We start from the raw sequence: 22,500 nt of genomic DNA on the forward strand, positions 1-22,500 counted from the left end.
TTAATCATCACCCAACTGGCCTACACTTTGAATTGTAATATTCATGTACTTCTGAGATAGGCGCCAGCGCCCCCCGCGACCCCAAAAGGGAATAAACGGTAGAAAATGGATGGATGGATGTACTTCTTCTACTGTTGCATAACATTATCAAAATATCAAAGTAGATGACAAACACCATGTTTGCAGGAGAATATTAGAAGTAAAGGATGTCATGCATACTGTATAACAGGGGTCAGGACCAGATGAGTCGCCCGCTGGCCTGTTCTAAAAATAGCTCAGATAGCAGCACTTACCAGTGAGCTGCCTCTATTTTTTTAATTTTATTTATTTACTAGCAAGCTGGTCTCACTTTGCTCAGCACTTTTAATTCTGAGAGAGACAAAACTCAAATAAAATTTTTGAAAATCCAAGAAAATATTTTAAAGACTTGGTCTTCACTTGTTAAAATAAATTCATTTATTTTTTTACTTTGCTTCCTATAACTTTCAGAAAGACAATTTTGGAGAAAAAATACAACCTAAAAAATGATTTTCGGATTTTTAAACACATATACCTTTTTACCTTTTAAATTCCTTCTTTTCTTTCCTGACAATTTAAATCAATGTTCAAGTTTTTTTTTTTTATTGTAAAGAATAAAAAATACATTTTGATTTAATTCCTTATTCTAGCTTCTTTTTTTTTCGACGAAAAATATTTGTGAAATATTTGTGAAGTGAATTATATTTATATAGCACTTTTCTCTAGTGATTCAAAGCGCTTTTACATAGTGAAACCCAATATCTAAGTTACATTTAAACCAGTGTGGGTGGCACTGGGAGCAGGTGGGTAAAGTGCCTTGCCCAAGGACACAACGGCAGTGACTAGGATGGTGGAAGCGGAAATCGAACCTGCAACCCACTCTACCAACCGAGCTATGCCGCCCCCTCTTCAAACTTATTAAGATTAAAATTCAAAAAAAATATTCTGGCAAATCTAGAAAATCTGTAGAATCAAATTTAAATCTTATTTCAAAGTGGATTTTAACCTATTTAAAACATGTCATCAAAATTCTAAAATTAATATTAATCAGGAAAAATTACTAATGATGTTCCATAAATTCTTTTTTTTTTTTTTTCAAAAAGATTCGAATCAGCTAGTTTTTCCTCTTCATTTTTTTGGGTTGAATTTTGAATTTTAAAGAGTCGAAATTGAAGATAAACTATGTTTCAAAATTAAATTTTCATTTTTTTCGTGATTTCTCCTCTTTTAAACTGTTCAATTAAGTGTTTTTTTCATCATTTACTTCTACTTCCGTAGAAGGAAAAATAATGTATGACGGAATGACAGACAGAAATACCCATTTTTTTTAATATATATATAGATTTATTTATTAAAGGTAAATTGAGCAAATTGGCTATTTCTGGCAATTTATTTAAGTGTGTATCAAACTGGTAGCCCTTTGCATTAATCAGTACCCAAGAAGTAGCTCTTGGTTTCAAAAAGGTTGGTGACCCCTGCTGTACAATATCAACATGCACTTACCGACCACAACATTAGGTACACCTGCACAGTCCCCGTGCTCATTTGGAGTGTGTGGCTATAAACAAGAGATGCTCCTTAACGGCATGTGAGGTAGCAGCTGTGATTCAGATGTGTTTGCGTCAATGGCTGACTCACGCTAACACACACACAAACCCACCCACGTCCACACACTGTTGAGTGTTCCAAGCCGGAGAGGCTGGGTTTAAGAATAATAATTCATACAGCGACTATTTTATGAAAAAGAAAAGTTGTCATCTCAGAAGAAATTATTTGTACGATTTCCTTGTTAAATAGCGCTGTTGAATTTGTGATCTATCCATCCATTTTCTACCGCTTGGACCTTTCGGGGTCACGGGGGATGCTGGAGCCTATCTCAGCTACATATTGTTTTTTTCCCTCCAAAGCTAGATAATGTTTCATATTTTTAATATGAAAACCACTTTTTATATTCTCTAAAAATATGTACTTTTTTACTCAAAATATCACATATTTTCATAGCCCTCAATACTATTGAATGGAATTTCAAAATTAAAAAACATATGCATGTTGGAATATTATAAGTTTGTTATTTTTTTTATATAAATTACAATGTTTTACTTGTACTATTAGAGCATGTCTCCTTCTCAGATTACATGTTGTCTAAGAAATACATTTTATTTTTTATGTATTGTTATTGTCAGAATTAGTTTATGACGAACCCCAAGATGCAGAGAAGGAGGCAGGCATTGAATAGGGAAACATGATTTGATTAAACACTAAGACAAAACCAAACAAAAGGGCGCACGAGGCGGATAACAAACTAAAAGAGCTAGCATGGGAGCTAGAAAACAAAAGGAGCTTAGCATGGAAGCTAGCAAAAACAAAAGGGGCCTAGCGTGGAAACTAGCGGGTAGCGAGCAGGAAAACAGAAGTCGTTACGTGTTGTACAAAGACAAATTGAAAGCAGGGAACAAAAGACAGTAAGCTACAAAAACTGCTGCTGAAATATAGCTTACCGCTACGCTGCAATGACACGACACGACAGGAGCGACAATACAATACAATAATCCAGCCCTGACTGGAGGACAAAAGCAGGTTAAACAGGAGCGGGCTGATTGACACCAGGTGTGGCCAGGTGCCAATCAGTCGCATCTGAGGGGAAACAGCGCTCAGGGAGAAAGACAGGAAACCAACGAAATAGGAGCGCTGACAGAAACTAAAGACAGGAAACACTACACACACAGAGGAAAAAACTAAGACGCAACCAAACTATCAGGGGCAAGCCAGACAGTCATGGAGACTATTTTTTTCTCACATTACTTTGCATAACAGTAATTACAGAATCAGAATCAAAAATACTTTATTAATCCCCGAGGAGAAATTGAGATTTTCAGCACAATACCCCGAAAGAAAAAAAAAATTCAGTCTGTAATCCAGACTGAGGCCAAGGAAGAAGAAAAAAGCCCATAGCCATAGCACACATAAGCATGTATGTAAGAGGGAAACATCAAAGAACACAAATGACATTAAAGACATTGAAAGAGCAGAGCTGATGCAACCAATAATTTCTACATACAGCTACAAAAGTAAAAACAACAACAACACGCCATCGTCTGCTTGGATCTAGGGAGCATGGCCACACAATGGAGCAAACCCAACAAAGCAAACAAGACACCCTCGGCCGCCCACCAATTCAGGGACAGTGTCCCGTCCAATTACATTAATCTTACAAATTATTTATCTTACAATTGCAATTTATTTTCAGATTTGTTTTTCTTTCTTTTTCGCAGTAATTACAACTTTGCACTCGTAACATTATGATTTTTTAAGATTTTTTTTTTTAGAAGATAGACAAATGATTTTTCGTCATCTCCCAAATGAATAATTTCAAAATCGCAACCATTTTTGAAACCGTTTTCCCGAGCGCGGCCACCGCTGCTGCCCACTGCTCCCCTCACCTCCCAGGGAGTGAACAAGGGGATGGGTCGAATGCAGAGGACAAATTTCACCACACCTAATGTGTGTGTGACAATTATTGGTACTTTAACTTTACTTTAACTTTAAAATATAATATTGCACGTTTTCAAAATGGTTTCAGAAAATAAATACATTTTGGCTAAAAATATTATGCAGGTATAAAGTGGACTAAAAATGTACCATAGTAGCAATATAAAATAGAACATATATGTAATATATATACATATTACATATACAGTATACAATATATACTGATATATTGTTCTTATATTATATTTTTAGACAATGTATACAGTATATAAAAAATCCCAATTACCATGTACAATTTTACAAGAAAAAAGGGCAGCATAAAATAGAGAGTAGATTGTTTAAAATATACATTTTAAACAAAGAGAGGTAGCTAACATAGAAGCGGTCAGCTGTATAGCAAGTTATTATACATTTTCCAGTATTCTAAGAGTATTCTTTTGAGCTCATAACATTAAACACAAATGTCAAGCATTATTTAAGATCTCATATTTATATTTACGTGTCTTATTCTTTTTAGAAGACCACTTTTCTTCTATTTTTTCTGCTTTTAACTTTTAACAACTTTTTATCTTACAAATCCAATATTTTTTTCTCTTCCAGCGTTGTCTTGTTCCAAAAAAAATATTTATTTAAATTTTACGTATTTTGTCTGCATTTTAAATTGTAAAACTATTTTTTTAAATGTATAAAATGTACATATATATATATTTATATATATACCATATTTCCTTGAATTGTCGCCGGGGCGCTAATTAATTTAAAACCTCTTCTCACTCCTGCACTTACCAAAGGCATGCGGTAAAAGTAAGCATGCGCTAATTATTTTAAAACCTCTTCTCACTCCGGCACTTACCAAAGGCATGCAGTAAAAATTTGAGTGTGATGTAAGCTTGGACCTTAAATCCTACTGAATAGCTGTTAATCTTCTTCCCTTTATGCGATTTCAAATTACCGGTATTGAAATCAGCCTCCTCCCTTTTGAAAATGATGACAGGGGAAGTGTCACTCCAGCGTCTCCCGTGACCCCAAAAATGGACAAGCGGTAGAAATGGATGGATGGGTAAAATGCATTTATAATCATAATATTTTTTATTTATAAAATTATCATTGAAACAGCACGGTGGAACATGTGCCTCACTATACGAAGGTCCTGAGTAGTCCTGAGTTCAATCCCTCTGAAAGCCGTAGATGTTATTGTCACATATGCATGTATAGTAGATGGCAGTATTGTCCCGTTTAAGAGTGTCACAACATTGCTATTTACGGCAGACGAACCGCTTTACGGTAGACGAAAACATGACTGCTGTTGTTGTGTGTTGTTACCGCGCTGGGAGGACGTTAATGAAACTGCTTCACAATAAACCTACATAAGAAACCAAAAACTCGCTCTCGATCATTCTACAGTTATAACGTCATTGGGCGGGCACTCTGTTCATATTGTGGGAAAGCGGACGTGAAAACAGGCCGTCGACACGTCACTCAGGTCCGCATGGAGCTGGAGGGGGCGTGGCTTCCAGCTCCGCATGAATTTCGGGAGATTTTCGGGAGAAAATTTGTCCCGGGAGGTTTTCGGGAGAGGCGCTGAATTTCGGGAGTCTCCCAGAAAATCCGTGAGGGTTTATCAAGTTGGCGAGTCGGGATCTTTCCGTGTGGAGTTTGCATGTTCTCTCCGTGACTACGTAGGTTTCCTCCGGCTTCCTCCCACCACCAAAAACCTGCACCTGGCGATGGGTTGATTGGCAAAAAAAAACAAAAAAGTGGTCCCTATTGTGTGAATGTGAGTGTGAATGTTGTTTATCCATCCATGTTCTGTGATGAGGTGGCGACTTGTCCATTCCGCCCAAATGCAGCTGAGATAGGTAGCAAACCCCCCTCGCGACCCCAAAAAGGGACAAGCGGTAGGAAATGGATGGATGGAAAATTATTATTGCAATTTTTTTTTGTCTTTGTTTCCTTAAACATACAATGTTTGACTCGTAATAATAAATAAAATAAATAAATGGGTTGTACTTGTATAGCGCTTTTCTACCTTCAAGGTACTCAAAGCGCTTTGACACTACTTCCACATTTACCCATTCACACACACATTCACACACTGATGGAGGGAGCTGCCATGCAAGGCGCCAACCAGCACCCATCAGGAGCAAGGGTGAAGTGTCTTGCTCAGGACACAACGGACGTGACGAGGTTGGTTCTAGGTGGGATTTGAACCAGTGACCCTCGGGTTGCGCACGGCTACTCTGCCACTGCGCCACACCCTCCCTAATAATGCATATTAATTATATGCATTTTTATTTCTTTGGCAAATAAAAGAAATGTTTGTCTCCTAAAAAATATCGATGACAGTTCATTTAACAGCTCACTTTAAAATATCTTAAAAAAAAAAAAAAAATCCTAGTTTTTTTTAACATGTTTCTGTCTTTCCTGCTCTGAGATCAGGTTCCTCCAGTTCTGTTGTTTACAGTTGCTTTGGCTCCTCCCCCTCCAGGGCGGCCTACTTCCCGCTTCCTCGTGAGCTGGGCCTATCAGAGGCCAGCACCTTGGGAAGTCACCTGCGGGTTGAAAAATTCCCCGAGAGGCGCTGCGGGGTCAAGTTTCCCATGTGAGTGGCAGCCAATCATCTCGCTCGGAGCTCCAAGCAGGACAAAGTCCTCCCTCCTGCCTCCTGCCCCCCGCCCGCCCTCTTCAGCGGGTTTAACGTTACCTGTTACCTGTACCTGTCCAGGTGAGCTGCACTGCTCATGAAGTCAAGTAAGTTGATTTTTGGCCTTTTTCCTACTTTGACAGAAATCTTACTTATATTTAAAAACAAGTATACTTAACGGAAAACCTGGTTCTGGTTCTGTTTCTGGTCCATCTTCATGAGCATGGATCTCATTAGCACCTTATTGTTGAGTTTGGATTGTGTCTCATCATCAGCGTATGTCGGCAGCCTCCCATCTGCCGGCAGATTGTTCCGCTTCTAAATACCATCTTAGTTCGAATCACTTTTAAAACATGGTACGTAATAAAGAGTACGTAGCGTACTCTTTGCTAATAGGTTAGCATTGTATTTTTGGGGCGTGTGCCGTTTATAAGTCTAATTTTTTTCTCCCCCCATTTGTTTTCTACACATACGTTAAAAAGCTGGCAAAGACGAAAAAAATAAAGAGTTAAAGTCGAAATTACATGAATAGTCGAAGAAGAGAGCCTTGGTTATAGCATTTGCTATCAGCCCAAATGCTAAAGTGTTAGCATGCTAAAATAAACTAGAACTAATTCTCACATTTTTTAAAGTATTTTGTAAAGAAACTTAAAAATTCTTGAAAGCTACTGAAAAAATGTCAATAAATCAGTTTTGTTGGGGATTTTGAGTTTTGGGTGTGTACTGCTCAGATCATATTGTCTTCTTCTTACATTTTCTTGTAGTACTTTATATTCTTTGAAATGCTCATAAAAATGAAGAGTTTAGGTCGTTAAAATAAAATGAGGGCTATTCGCAACTTGCCTTAAAGTTACATATTTTTAAAGCAAAACAAACAAGAACACACCTGCTAGCTTATGTGTAGCATTATTGGTTTACCCAAACATATCTATTACTTACAATTTCTAATAATGCTGAGCAAAATTTGCCAGTTGGCCCGAGGAATGTGTCCGGTCCCAGAGAAGCAACGAATAATTTGCATTACATTGCATACATTCAGACATAGTTAACGTTAGCTAGCCAAATCGCTATCAGTAGCTGGCAATTCACAAAGCTAGCTAAAAAAAAAGTTAAAGTCGAAATTACATGAATAGTTGAAGAAGAGTCTTTTGTTATAGCGTAGAAGGGCAGTTTGCTAGAGAATGAGGGCTGTTCGCAACTTGTGTTAAAGTTAAATTTCTTAAACCAAAACAAACAAGAACACACCTGCTAGCCTATGTGTACCATTAGTGGTTTACCAGAACTTATACATTCTTTACAATTTCTGAACATATCGAACAAAATTTAGGCCCGAGGAATTTTTCTGGTCCAAGAGTAGCAACTAATAATTTGCAGTCATGTTATGTTATGATAGAATATATATTCATCTATTGCTAACGTTATCTAGCCTAATCGCTATCAATAGCTGACAATTCACAAAGCTAGCTAAAAAAAAAGTTAGTCGAAATTACATGAATAGTTGAAGAAGAGTCTTTTGTTATAGCGTAGAAGGGCAGTTTGCTAATAGCCCAAATGCTAAAGTGTTAGCATGCTAAAAGAAACTGGAACTCATTCTCGCAATTTTCAGAGTATTTTGTATTTAAACTTGGAAATGCTTGAAATATACCCCCCAAAAATGTCAATATATCAGTTTTGTTGGGGATTATGAGTTTCGGGTGCGTACTGCTCAGAATTCATATTGTGTCTTCTTGTAGTACATTTTCTTGTAGTACTTTTTATTCTTTAATATGATCATAAAAATGAAGAGTTCATCTCATTCAAATTAAACGAGGGCTGTTCACGACTTGCATTAAAGTTACATTTCTTAAACCAAAACAAACAAGAACACACCTGCTAGCCTATGTGTACCATTAGTGGTTTACCAGAACTTATACATTCTTTACAATTTCTGAACATATCGAACAAAATTTTGGCCCGAGGAATTTTTCTGGTCCCAGAGTACCAACTAATAATTTTCACTCATGTTATGTTATGATTGAATATATATTCAATTATTGCTGACGTTAGCTAGCCTAATCGCTATCAGTAGCTGGCAATTCACAAAGCTAGCTAAAAAAAAAAGTTAAAGTCGAAATTACATGAATAGTTGAAGAAGAGTCTTTTGTTATAGCGTAGGAGGCCAGTTTGCTAGTAGCCCAAATGCTAAAGTGTTAGCATGCTAAAAGAAACTGGAACTAATTCTCGCAATTTTCATAGTACTTTGTATTTAAACTTGAAAATGCTTGAAAGATACCCCCGAAAAATGTCAATATATCAGTTTTGTTGGGGATTATGAGTTTCGGGTGCGTACTGCTCAGAATTCATATTGTGTCTTCTTGTAGTACATTTTCTTGTAGTACTTTATATTCTTTGAATTGATAGTAAAAATGAAGAGTTTAGGTCGTTGAAATTAAATGAGGGCTGTTCGCAACTTGCGTTAAAAAGTTAAATTTTTTAAAGCAAAACAAACAAGAACACACCTGCTAGCCTACGTGTACCATTAGTGGTTTACCAGAACTTATACATTTTTTTTACAATTTCTGAATATATTGAACAAAATTTGCCAGTAGGCTCGAGGAATGTGTCCGGTCCCGGAGTAGCTACTAAAAATTTGCAGTTTTGTTATGATAGAATATACATTCAATAATTGCTAACGTTAGCTAGCCTAATCGCTATCATTAACTGGCAATTCACAAAGCTAGCTAAAAAAAAAGTTAAAGTCAAAATACTTGAATAGTTAAAGAAGAGAGCCTGTGTTATAGCGTAGAAGGGCAGTTGTGCTAACAGCCCAAATGCCAAAGTGTTAGCATGGTAAAAGAAACTAGAACTAATTCTCTTAATTTTCGAAGTATTTTGTATTGAAACTTGAAAATACTTGAAAGATACCTGAAAAATGTCGATATATTTTAGTTCTGTTGGGGATTATGAGTTTTGGGTGTGTAGTGCTCAGAATTCATTTTTTGTCTTCTTCTCACATTTTGTTTTAGTACTTTAGATTATTTGAAATGGTCATAAAAATGAAGAGCTTAGGTTGTTGAAATGAAATGAGGGCTGTTCGCAACTTGCCTTAAAGTTACATTTTTTAAAACCAAAACAAACAAGAACACACCTGCTAGCCTATGTGTACCGTTAGTGGTTTACCAGAACGTATATATTCTTTTCCATTTCTAATCATATTGAACAGAATTTTTTCGGTCCCAGAGTAGCAACTAATAATATGAAGTCATGTTATGTTACGATAGAGTATACATTCAGTCATAGCTAACGTTAACTAGCCTAATCGCTATCATTAGCTCGCAACACACAAAGTGTTAGCATGCTAAATGTAACTACAACTAATTCTCGCAATTTTCTACGTATATTGTAAAGTGAAGTGAAGTGAATTATATTTATATAGCGCTTTTCTCTAGTGACTCAAAGCACTTTACATAGTGAAACCCAATATCTAAGTTACATTTAAACCAGTGTGGGTGGCACTGGGAGCATGTGGGTAAAGTGTCTTGCCCAAGGACACAACGGCAGTGACTAGGATGGCGGAAGCGGGAATCGAACCTGCAACCCTCAAGTTGCTGGCACGGCCACTCTACCAACCGAGCTATACTTGAAACTTAAAAATGCTTGAAAGATACCCAAAAAAATATCAATGTATCAGTTTTGTTGGGGATTATGAGTTTCGGGTGTGTATCGCTCAGAATTCATATTGTGTCTTGTTGTAATACATTTTCTTGTAGTTTTGAAGTGATAATGAAAATTAAGAGTTTAGGTCGTTGAAATTAAATGAGAGCTGTTCGCAACTTGCGTTAAAGTTACATTTTTTAAACCAAACAAACAAGAACACACCTGCTAGCCAATGTTTACCATTACTGGTTTACCCGAACCTTATATATTCTTTACCATTTCTAATTAAATTGAACAAAATTTGCCCGAGAATTTGGTCCGGTCCCATAGAAGCAACTATTCATAGCTAATATTAGCTAGCCTAATCGCTATCATTAGCTATCAACAGACAAAGCTAGCTAATAGTGTACTAAAAGCCGTAATAGGTCAAGATGTAATGCTTAAAACACATTAGAAAGTTAACACCCGGATGCTAATAGTAATTTTAATAGAGGTAGACAGCCTGTGTTGTACCATATTAGCTCAATTGCTAATATGTTAGCATATAAGTACAGATTTACACTCTTTTTCTCAATTCTTACATTTTGTACTGTACCTAAAACTTGAAATTGCTTGAAACAGACAAAATTACAACTACTCTATTTTAGCTTTAGTGGCAATTACAAGTGTTTAAAATTGTCTACACTTGTTTTAAAGTTCCTATTTTTTTAAAACGCTAGAAAAGGAAAAAATAAAAGGTTGGTCCAATTTAATGATGAATTAAATTCGAAAGTTCTAATGACCGTTTCAGTTTTGTATTGACATGACCGCCTTTTTGGCTAAGTAGCATTCTTGATGCTATTATAGTAGCAATGTTTTTATTTCACCTACTTACTTTGTCTATTTCTGTTTGGATTTCTACCGTTATTTTTCATTAAATAAAAGAAAACTAAAGAATTGAAGGAGTCACTTTAAGTTACATGTAACGTAAAGAGCTATTTATGTTAGCATGTTGAGGCGCTAACTAGCATGCTAACAGACTAAATTAAATACAACCTCAAAAAAGGTGGGTAAAAGAAGTATTTATTTTTTTAAACTTGTGTTTTGTGAAGTGTATTGGAACTAACTGAACATGAAGAGGAAGGCCTTTACTGGAATGTTACGGCGTATGCGTGACATGTCAGAACAAAGCTAGATCGATTGCCTTTTGGCAGACTAGTGGCGTTCATTTACCACCTCGAGTAAATCAATACAATCCTGGACAGTCATCCTAAATATTCAGGATCTCATTTAGCATTTTATTGGTGTCAAGTAGGTTTTGACTAGACTGACCATACGTCCTCTTTTACCCGGAACTGTCCTCTTTTGCAGGTTTTTTTTACATGCCTCAAATGTCCGGCGTTTTGTGTCAAGGTTGCGGGTTTTTCCAATGTATGTACAGATTTGAGAGGGGTTAAAAACTAAAACTAATTGTGAAGGTGTGCGCACGCAGACACGGTCGGGAGGGAGGGGCATAGAGCGAGCCAGTAGATAACAGCCATACACACTGAATGTGGCCGTGTAAACAACTTTAAGACTGTTACAAATATGCCCCACACTGTGAACCCACACCAAACAAGAATGACAAACACATTTTGGGAGAACATCCGCAACGTAACACAACATAAACACAACAAAACAAATACCCAGAATCCCTTGAAGCACTAACTCTTCCAGGATGCTACAATATACACCCCTGTTAACTATTTTTACGACTCGATGATGGACCCCATTTTGAAAATTCCTAGCACCGCTGTCAACAGAGGCGAAAAAATGCTTTATTTACAAACCCGGTTTCCATATGAGTTGGGAAATTGTGTTAGATGTAAATATAAACGGAAGACAATGACGTGTAAATAATTATAAACCCATATTCAGTTGAATATTCTACAAAGACAACATATTTGATGTTCAAACGTATAAACATTCTTTTTTTTGCAAATAATCATTAACTTTAGAATTTGATGCCAGCAACACGTGACAATGAAGTTGGGACAGGTGGCAATGATATCGCCACACTTCAGAAAACCACTGTCACTAAATACAGTTCGTCGCAACAGCCGTAAGTGCAAGTTAAAACTCTACTATGCAAAGCGAAAGCCATTTATCAACAACATCCAGAAATGCCGCCGGCTTCTTTGGGCCCAAGATCATCTAAGATGGACTGATGCAAAGTGGAAAAGTGTTCTGTGGTCTGACGAGTCCACATTTCAAATTGTTTTTGGAAATATTCGGCCAAAGGGGAAGCGAACCATCCAGACTGTTATCGACGCAAAGTTCAAAAGCCAGCATCTGTGATGGTATGGGGGTGTATTATTGCCCAAGGCATGGGTAACTTACACATCTGTGAAGGCACCATTAATGCTGAAAGGTACATACAGGTTTTGGAACAACATATGCTGCCATCTAAGCGCCGTCTTTTTCATGGACGCCCCTGCTTATTTCAGCAAGACAATGCCAAGCCACTTTCAGCACGTGTTACAACAGCGTGGCTTTATAAAAAAAAAAGAGTGCGGGTACTTTCCTGGCCCGCCCGCAGTACAGACCTGTCTCACATCGAAAATTATGAAGCGTAAAATACGACCCCAGACTGTTGAACGACTGAAGCTCTACATAAAACAAGAATGGGAAAGAATTCCACTTTCAAAGCTTCAACAATTTGTTTCCTCAGTTCCCAAACGTTTATTGAGTGTTGTTAAAAGAAAAGGTGATGTAACACAGTGGTGAACATGCCCTTTCCCAACTACTTTGGCACGTGTTGCAGCCATGAAATTCTAAGTTAATTATTACTTGCAAAAAAAATCAAGTTTATGAGTTTGAACATCAAATATCTTGTCTTTGTAGTGCATTCAATTGAATATGGGTTGAAAAGAAATTGCAAATCATTGTATTCTGTTTATATTTACCTGTAACGCAATTTCCCAACTCATATGGAAACAGGGTTTGTAAATACATATATTATTTATAAAGCAAGTTCCATTATCATTGGCAATTTTTCACCTAGTCCCTTCTTGGCACGCATATATATGTCCTCTTCTTGGGATTTCAGAATATGTTCAGCCTAGGTTTGACTTCTAATCCAGCTACTTGGAACCTATCAGCTTGTTTTTGGTTGTTAGTTGTTAGTGAGTAACATTTCTGTCCACCATCTGACTCAGTGTGTTTGCAGTTATTACATGTGTTAGTCATTGCGTCGTTCAGAACAAAAATGAACATGTTGACCCAAATAATAGCCTCGTGTGTCATCTTCTACAGCATCTAAGAGGTTTTTTAGTGAAGCAAAATGTCCTTCAAGCTCGCAGTTACCGTTCAAAAAATGTCACCCAGAGTTATTATGTAGGTTTTTTTTTGTTCTTCTTTTCACCGAGTTGGTCTTTACTCTTAAGCGTTATTTGTTGACTGGGCAAATCATATTATGATTAACCTGTCTGGTCCTTCCAGGTCACACACACTCGGGACAAAAAGTGCACACCGTGGCCCGAATTAGAATGACTTTGTCACATGTTTGGCAACATACCTACTAGTTTTAGTCATGGAGAACTTTGCAAAAGTTATCATTTGCTTTGCAAATGTGAGCATTTTATTGTTGCAATGTTATTTGTCTGTACCGTTTATAAAGAAAAGCTACACTGCAAAAACTGAAATCTAAGTAAGGTTAGATATGTCAAATAAGGCTGATATTTGCTTATTTTCTGTCTGATAAGATAATTCTTCTCACTAAGCAGATTTAATGTTAGAGTGTTTTACTTGTTTTAGGGGTTTTGGTCCTAAATGATCTCAGTAGGATATTACAGCTTGTTGCTGAGATTTTATGACCTATATGGAGTAAAACAGGGCTGCACGGTGGTACGGGGGTTAGTGTGTCTGCCTCACATTACGAAGGTAGTCCTGGGTTAAATTCTGGGCTCGGGATCTTTCTGTGTGGAGTTTGCTTCCTCCCACCTGCACCTGGGGATAGGTTGATTGGCAACACTAAATTGGCCCTAGTGTGTGAATGTTGTCTGTCTATCTGTGTTGACCCTGCGATGAGGTCGGGACTTGTCCAGGGTGTACGCCGCCTTCCGCCCGATTGTAGCTGAGATAGGCTCCAGCGCCCCCCGCTACCCCGAAAGGAATAAGCGGTAGAAAAAATGAATGGATGGACGGGTATTTTATTTACATTTTCTGTTTAATTATTTATTGTTTTATTGCTATTACCGTATTTCCTTGAATTGCCGCCGGGGCGCTAATTCATTTAAAACCTCTTCTCACTCCGGTGCTTACCAAAGGCATGCGGTAAATTTAGGCCTGCGCTTATAAATTTGAGTGAGATGTAAGGATACCATCATGAAAAGCACATTTAATTAAAAAAACTTTATTATGGTCTTACCTTTACTTATAAATGAAGTCCATGCCAGCTCCTTCTGATCAAATTCGATAACCTGTTTATAGAAGTCTTCCTTATCTTTCTTCAGTTTTAAAAGTCTCTCTGTCTTGATGGAGATCTTCCTTTATTACCTCCTGCTTTGATTGAAAGTCCAGTTTAGAAATCTCTTTTATTTTAGATATGTAATCCTCCATGTTAAAAGTGCAAGCGAGAGGAAAAAATAAACGATCGCTGCTCACTCTTGCCGCTTGTTGTCACTTCTTCTGTAGCCGAGTAGTTGCAAGAAGGATCACTAGCGCCCTCTACTACGAGGAGGTGGAAGACATTTAATGACTCATATTTGACACACGCAGCTACGGTATATTAATAAAACATAGCTGCTTACTGTTCTTTTTAGCATATTCAATAGCTTGGACCTTAAATCCTACTGAATAGCTCTTAATCTTCTTCCCTTTATGCGATTTCAAATGATTGAAATCAGCCTCTTCCATTTTGACAATGATGACAGGTGAAGTGTCACTCGTGACGTGAAGAGTTTGACCCGGCGGAAATTCTAGACATGCGCTTATAAAAATAATATTTAGCAAAACGAGTTAGACCCGGCGTTAATCCTGAGCCGGCGGTAATACTAAGCATGCGGTAATTATTTTGCGAAACGAGTTTAACCCGGCAGTAATTTTAGGTAGGCGCATTCTATATACCCGGCGACAATTCAAGGAAATACGGGACTATTATTTTTCTGATAAATGTATATAAGTGTCAACCCATTACGCAATGATGCATCCCGTGGTGGGATCCTAAACAAAATGCAAAGAAGACGCCTAAAAATTAGGGCTATGTGTCTTCCAACAACTCGCAATTCAAATAGATTCTGAAGCTTCGGTTGCCGATTCTATTTAGAATAAACTTTTCATTCAACGCAATCCTCGATTCAAACCAATTCTTGCAATATATTTTATAGTATATTCCGTATTTAAAATCAAATATCGACAATGTGCCGTATAGCCCGGTGCGCCTAATGTACGGATTGTGCTTACCGACCTCGAAGACCATTTTTTTTGGTACATGGTGCAATGATTAGCGTGACCAACACATAAGCGATACGTGTAGACTGCAATACGACGGCAGTAAACAACACCAAAACCACCAGCTTGGTGGCCTTGTGGTTAGTGTCCGCCCTGAGATCGGTAGGTCGTGAGTTCAAACCCCTGCCGAGTCATACCAAAAACTATAAAAATGGGACCCATTACCTCCTTGCATCAAGGGTTGGAATTGGGGGTTAAATCACCAAAAATGAATCCCGGGCGTGACCACCGCTGCTGCTCACTGCTCCCCTCACCTCCCAGGTGGTGAACAAGGGGATGGGTCAAATGCAGAGGACAAATTTCCCCACACCTAGTGTGTGTGTGACAATCATTGGTACTTTAACTTAACTTAACTTAACTTTAACTTTAAATGTTCCATTGAAAATTAACTGTCACAATATTTTAGTACGACTTTGAAGCCGCAACGCTTGATGGATTGTCGGCCCAGTAGAGCTGCCGTAGTCAGAGGTACAAGTATTACTATGTTGTGTGTTTAAGGACCGCAAAATGGCACCCATTAGAAGACTTATTATCTGGCGTTTTGTTTCACAGTATCATGCAAAACCAACTTTGCTTACCTTCTGGTACCTGCTGATGTGTATTTGGGATCTGCATAAATCCTGAAAATTTGCACTTTGTAGTCCATGCCGATGCCGTAATCGATAAACTTCTTGTTTTTCTCTACCTTCTTGTTATGGGGCATTTCTAATATAAAGTAGGGTAAAGTTCAAATTTTTATCTTGCTATCGAAGCGCTAAAAATATGTTGTTTCAGTGCAAATATGGCCTAAATATGTCTTTTTTAAATTGATTTTCGAAAAATTGTAAACGATGTATCATCCTAATAAATAAGAATGGCATTCTCAGTGGTTAGAGCCGGCCTGGGCAATTATTTTGACTCGGGGGCCACATTTAGAGAAAAAAATGTGTCTGGGGCCGGTCTATCTATTTTTAGGATCACTAATACAAAACCTGACAATAATGTCTGATTGAATGTTAAAAATGTTATGACAGAACCGCCTTGAAAAACAGAATGGAATTTTTTTATTTTTCTATGAACGATAAAACACTGAATATTGACAACGCATGAACGTCACACCCCCTTTCGATCGCCATTTTACAATCAAGTGAAACGCAACAAAAATGCAACAAACAGTGAAATATGAACGTGAAGGGTACAAAATAAACCCACCTACTGTACAATCCGATATCTATTTGCTAAATTTCAACATAAAATACTTTCTATTCTATTCTATATATCACCATGCTTTAGAACTTTGTGACGTGGATTACCATAGTAACTAATTAGATGAGCATAGTAACTAAATAGATGAGAATAGTAACTACTTAGATTACCATAGTAACTAGTATATCATGCAAAAGTTCAGATTCCAACCATTGAAATACTTTATATAGTTCAAAACTTACGGTCATTAGAAAACATCACTTCACATCATAATGGCAGCTACAGTTTCCCTCTTCCATCCCATCCATCCATTTTCTACCGCGTATTCCCGTTGGGGTCTTAAAGATCTAAAAATATGATTTGGGAATATCCGGCGGGCCAGATTGAGACCTTAATTTGCCTAGGTCTGGGTTAGGGTGTCCGCCTTTTGATCAGTAGGTTGCGAGTTAAAGCCCTGGCTGAGTCATACCAAAGACGATAAAAATTGGACCTATTACCTCCCTGCTTGGCACTCAGCATCAATGGTTGGAATTGGGGGTTAAATCACCAAAAATGATCCCCGGGCGTGGCCACCGCTGCTGCTCACTGCTCCCTCACCTCCCCGGGGGGAGGTCAAAAGCAGAGGACAAATTTCACCACACCGAGTGTGTGTTTGACTATCACTGGTACTCAGACGGCACTGTATCAAAAACCGACATCCATCTCTAAAGGATATCACCACATGGGCTCAGGAACACTTCAGAAAACCACTGTCACTAAATACAGTTGGTCACTACATCTGTAAGTGCAAGTTAGAGCTCTACTATGCAAAGCGAAAGCCATTTATCAACAACATCCAGAAACGCCGCCGGCTTCTCTGGGCCCGAGATCATCCAAGATGGACTGATGCAAAGTGGAAAAGTGTTCTGTGGTCTGACGAGTCCACATTTCAAATTGTTTTTGGAAATATTCGACATTGTGTCATCCGGACCAATGGGGAAGCGAACCATCCAGACTGTTATCTGTTAACTTCTGAATGCTTTTTAAAAGCTGAACTTTGTCGTGAGAGCAGTCCGCAGTCACAGGAGAGACAAATAAACCATATCGAGGAATGTATAAGCGCCCAAACAAACCCTTTTCTCTTATCGTAAATCATAAAAGAATGAGTGATTGCTGTGTTTGTCGTGTCAGGGATTGATTAAACTTGGCTTCGGGTCTTTGCAGTCTGAACAATCTTGCTATCAGGCCTTCTTGTTCCTTTTGGACGAGGGTGTGTCCTCGCAACAGTTTGGTGTGCAGACCGGCAGTACATGTCTTTGCATGTGTCGGTGTGCGCGGGAGAGAGATGTTTAATTGTGTAATCACCATTCCACACGCTGAGTGTCGGCGAATACGTTAAGCCGGTTTCTATTCCCAGTGAAAAGGTGTCGCTGTTTGCGCGAGGGTTTCCCAAGGAGAGAAGAAAGTTGACTGTGTTATCCAGTTTTTAGATCAGATACGAACTTGGGAACAGTTTAAAGAAATTTGTCATCCCTGCTGAAAATATAATGTATCCATTTGTTGGTTTGGGTAGACAATTTCCTGCAATCATAACTCAACTTGGAGTTATTTTTTATTAAAGGGGAACATTATCACCAAACCTCTGCAAGCGTCAATATATACCTTGATGTTGCAGAAAAAAGACCATGTATTTTTTTAACCGATTTCCGAACTCTAAATGGGTGAACTTTGGCAAATTAAACGCCTTTCTGTTTATCGCGCTGGAGGCGATGACGTCAGAACGTGATGTCACCGAGGTAATACACCCGCCATATTCATTTTCATATTACAATCACCGGGTCTCAGCTCTGTTATTTTCCGTTTTTTCGACTTATTTTTTGGAACCTTGGAGAGATCATGCCTCGTCGGTGTGTTGTCGGAGCGTGTAACAACACTAACCGGGAGGGATTCAAGTTGCACCACTGGCAAGAAATCTGCCGCCAGACCCCCATTGAATGTACCAGAGTGTCTGCACATTTTACCGGCGATGCTAAGACAGACATGGCACAGAGATGTATGGATAACCTGCAGAGGCATTTGCAACGATTAAGTCAACGAAATCACAAAGGTGATTTTTGTTGATGTTGTTGACCTATGTGCTAATCAGACATATTTGGTCACGGCATGACTGCCAGCTAATCGATGCTAACATGCTACACTAATTGATGCTAACATGCTATTTACGCTAGCTGTATGTACATTTGAAACTAGATACCCACATTTAATGCGAAACAAACACTTACCAATCGACGGATTTAAGTTGCTCCAGTGTCACAAGATGCGAAAGTCCTGATCGTTTGGTCCGCACATTTTACCGGCGATGCTAATAAGGCAGCCATGCTATGGGCCACTTCATTAGGTACAGCCACACTATGGCCGAATAGCGTCAATAGCTTCAATTTCTTCTTCAATTTCGTTTTCGCTATCTGCCTCCATACTCTGACCATCTGTTTCAATACATGCGTAATCTGTTGAATCGCTTAAGCCGCTGAAATCCGAGTCTGAATCCGAGCTAATGTCGCTATATGTTGCTGTGGTAACCGCCATGTTGTTTGTATTGGCAGCACTGTATGACGTCACAGGGAAATGGATAGTGGTTTCGAAGATAGCGAAAATAAGGCACTTTAAAGCTTTGTTTAGGGATATTCCGGGACCATTAAAATTTTGAAAAAAAATACAACAAGCCACTGGGAACTGATTTTTATTTTTTTTTAACCGTTTTGAAATTGTGATAATGTTCCCCTTTAAAGATAGGCAGGTAATCTCATTTATAATAATTTCACCATTATGATGTACAATTTAATCATCGTAATGATAGTAACATTTTGTCTATGGATATTCTCATTGATCAATGCCATTGGATACTCAGGGCATTTAATCGACAGCAACATCGTTTGTCTTAGAAGCGATTTTTGCCTCTCATCTGAGTAGATTTCCTCAGTTCATGCTCAGACTGAGATTGTTCAGATCCAGTCTGATTATGGGTGCAAAGGTCCAAACAAATTATACAATATAATAGGGTTGTACGGTATACCGGCATTCGTATAGTACCGCGATATTAATGAATCATATTCGGTACTATACCGCCTCTGAAAAGTACCAGTCCACCTTGAGCACCCGTCGTCGAGCAGAGGAGCATGTTCGGCAGCGCACAAATGCAGAGTACTTACAAACACCGTTTCCATATGAGTTGGGAAATTGTGTTAGATGTAAACATAAACGGAATACAATGATTTGCAAATTATTTTCATCCCACATTCAGTTGAATATGCTACAACGACAACATATTCGATGTTTTTTTGCAAATAATCATTAACTGTAGAATTTGATGCCAGCAACACGTGACGAAAAAGTTGGGAAAGGTGGCAGTAAATACTGATAATTTGAGGAAGGCTCATCAAACACTTATTTGGAACATCCCACAGGTGTGCAGGTTAATTGGGAACAGCTGGGTGCCATGATTGGGTATAAAAACAGCTTCCCAAAAAATGCTCAGTCTTTCACAAGAAAGGATGGGGCGAGGTACACCCTTTTGTCCACAACTGCGTGAGCAAATACTCAAACAGTTTAAGAACAACGTTTCTCAAAGTGCATTTGCAAGAAATGTAGGGATTTCAACTTCTACGGCCCTTAATATATTCAAATGATTCAGAGATTCTGGAGAAATTACTCCACGTAAGGAAACCAACATTGAAGGACCGTGACCTTCGATCCCTCAGACCGAACTGTATCAAAAACCGACATCAATCTCTAAAGGATATCACCACATGGGCTCAGGAACACTTCAGAAAACCACTGTCGCTAAATACAGTTGGTCACTACATCTGTAAGTGCAAGTTAAAACTCTACTATGCAAAGCGAAAGCCATTTATCAACAACATCCAGAAACGCCGCCGGCTTCTCTGGGCCCGAGATCATCTAAGATGGACTGATGCAAAGTGGAAAAGTGTTCTGTGGTCTGACGAGTCCACATTTCAAATTGTTTTTGGAAATATTTGACATTGTGTCTTCCGGACCAAAGGGGAAGCCAACCATCCAGACTGTTATCGACGCAAAGCTCAAAAGCCAGCATCTGTGATGGTATGGGGGTGCATTAGTGCCCAAGGCATGGATAACTTACACATCTGTGAAGGCACCATTAATGCTGAAAGGTACATACAGTACAGGTTTTGGAACAACATATGCTGCTATCTAAGCTCCGTCTTTTTCATGGACGCCCCTGCTTATTTCAGCAAGACAATGCCAAGCCACATTCAGCACATGTTACAACAGCGTGGCTTCGTAAAAAACGTTTGCTGGTACTTTCCTGGCCCGCCTGCAGTCGAGACCTGTCTCCCGTCGAAAATGTGTGCCGCATTATGAAGCGTAAAATACAACAGAGGAGACCCCGGACTGTTGAACGACTGAAGCTCTACATAAAACAAGAATGGGAAAGAATTCCACTTTCAAAGCTTCAACAATTAGTTTCCTCAGTTCCCAAATGTTTATTGAGTGTAGTTAAAAGAAAAGGTGATGTAACACAGTGGTGAACATGCCCTTTCCCAACTACTTTGGCACGTGTTGCAGCCATGAAATACTAAGTTAATTATTATTTGCAAAAAAAAAAATTAAGTTTATAAGTTTGAACATCAAATATCTTGTCTTGTAGTGCATTCAATTGAATATGGGTTGAAAAGGATTTGCAAATCATTGTATTCCGTTTATATTTACATCTAACACAATTTCCCAACTCATATGGAAACGGGGGTTGTACAAGCAGACACAGTGTGTAGACAGAAAAGGGAGAACAGATGCATTTTGGCCTAAAAACCAGCCATAAAGGTGAAGTTATAACACTGAAACGCCCTCAGGAAGAGGTGCTTTAAGACATGGCTAGCTAACTCACGACCAAAGTCCAGCCCCAGTCTGCAGTGTTTTAGCTACTTCTAAATCACTAATCCTGGTCTCCGTGGCGACGAATAAAGTAAGTTTCTAACAAGTTTCATCCCTGCAAGATGAAGAATAGCTACACATGCTATCAACACAAGGCCGACCATAAATCATGATAATAAATTGATACAATTTTGATTTGTATTCTTCATATTCTCTTTATGTCATATTAGGCTACGGTGTTTTTAAGTGAGAGCTTTTATCCAATCAGAATTCAGCTAGCTTATTAGCCAGCGTTGCGTGAATTCTGCCGGAAGCCTTATGAACTGACATTAGCGGAGGACGTTTTGATGGATTAACTGATTGAGACTTTTATTAGTAGATTGCACAGTACAGTAAATATTCCGTACAATTGACCACTAAATGGTAACACCCGAATAAGTTTTTCAACTTGTTTAAGTCGGGGTCCACGTTAATCAATGCATGGTCCACGTTCAGTCAAAAGACAGTTGCGATAGCCGATCAGTTCGGGAGTTTTTGACAGTAGCCCATCTATGTAGCCTTACGTTGAATGTAACTATATTTGGATACTCACTTGTCACTCCCAAATATCAAATCACAAGTTGTTATTTACGAATGCTGATTTCTCCGGAGCCAGACCCGGCCAGCGGAGAAATCAGCGGTACTTACTTTTTTTTAACCAACAAAGAAACAGATCAAAATGTTGATTAGGTGGCAGATATATATTTGCAAGAGGGATATTTAAAGACAGACTAGATCTTGTGAGATGAGGTCGGCCGACCCCCGGAAATGAGTTAAGCCGTCCTGGCGGTGAAATGGTTTGCCCGTCACTTCCAATCGAATCAACCAACTCCAAGCGGTACCAATGGCTTTACAAATCGTGAGTTCAACTATATGTATTCACAGTCAACATGTTGTTTACAATTACTTTAGTTTTGACAGTACCACGTCCGATGCGGGTTTTGTTGATTTTTAAATGCTCCAAAAAATAGCCCGTTTTGTTGTGACAAATTGAGGCGATTCAATGCCCAGCAGTGCACAAGCGTGTTTCTGTATAGTATTTTTTAAGCCGTGGTCATGTGGGCACATAAATGATTTGTATTTTGAGAGGTAGTTATTGAAGTCTGACCAAGTAAGACATCACTGGAGGC

At 38.5% G+C, this 22,500-nt stretch overlaps 1 protein-coding gene across 3 annotated transcripts in view; it reads left to right on the top strand.

Annotated features, from left to right (window-relative positions):
- The first annotated feature begins 6,102 nt into the window (after window positions 1–6,102).
- Window positions 6,103–22,500, top strand: part of lnx1 (ligand of numb-protein X 1) — a 119,797-nt gene continuing 103,399 nt past the window's right edge. For 2 of the 3 annotated variants that reach the window (XM_061888380.1, XM_061888382.1), the window contains exon 1: window positions 6,103–6,258. The gene's annotated coding sequence lies outside the window, so the exon portion shown is untranslated. Of the gene's footprint in view, window positions 6,259–6,327; window positions 6,508–22,500 lie in introns of those variants that run through there. The other variant, XM_061888381.1, reaches the window with a different exon arrangement.

The sequence above is a fragment of the Nerophis ophidion genome, linkage group LG26, assembly GCF_033978795.1.
Source record: "Nerophis ophidion isolate RoL-2023_Sa linkage group LG26, RoL_Noph_v1.0, whole genome shotgun sequence".
NCBI classification, from domain to species: domain Eukaryota; kingdom Metazoa; phylum Chordata; class Actinopteri; order Syngnathiformes; family Syngnathidae; genus Nerophis; species Nerophis ophidion.